This window comes from Populus euphratica, unplaced genomic scaffold (genome assembly GCF_000495115.2).
Source record: "Populus euphratica unplaced genomic scaffold, PopEup_1.0 scaffold80.1, whole genome shotgun sequence".
Lineage (NCBI taxonomy): Eukaryota > Viridiplantae > Streptophyta > Magnoliopsida > Malpighiales > Salicaceae > Populus > Populus euphratica.
The window spans coordinates 90394-90847 of NW_011499960.1; positions in this window are offsets into that span (position 1 = coordinate 90394).

Consider the following 454-nt stretch of genomic DNA (forward strand, 5'->3'; position numbering starts at 1 on the left):
AGGACTATCTTGAAATCTTTAATGCCATGCACAAATTTTGATGGAGAAGAGAGAGAAAAAAAAACCCTAAAAAAAAAAAACCTTAAGAAGAGGCCATTACTAGAAACCTTAAAAGGGAGAAACATAAAAAAAAAGAGGGGGCGGCGAACCCTATATTAGCCGCTGCCGCCCCCCTCAACCTTTTTTTTTCTTCCCAGTCTCCCTCGACTTCGCCTTTAGCAGCCACACGCCTAGGTAATTTTCCTTCCTTTCTTACTAAAATAATTAACTGGTTACTGTGTTTGCTAGGGGTATGCTTGGAAAAAGAGGATAGAGAAAAGGAGGACTAGAGGGACACTAAGAGAAAAACAGAGGAAGAGAAAATAGCATCAAGTCAGCCCTTCACTGTCATTATCATCTTCAGTTGCAGCACCAGGTAAGTTGCTCTTTCCCCCCTTTCTTTTTTATTATATTC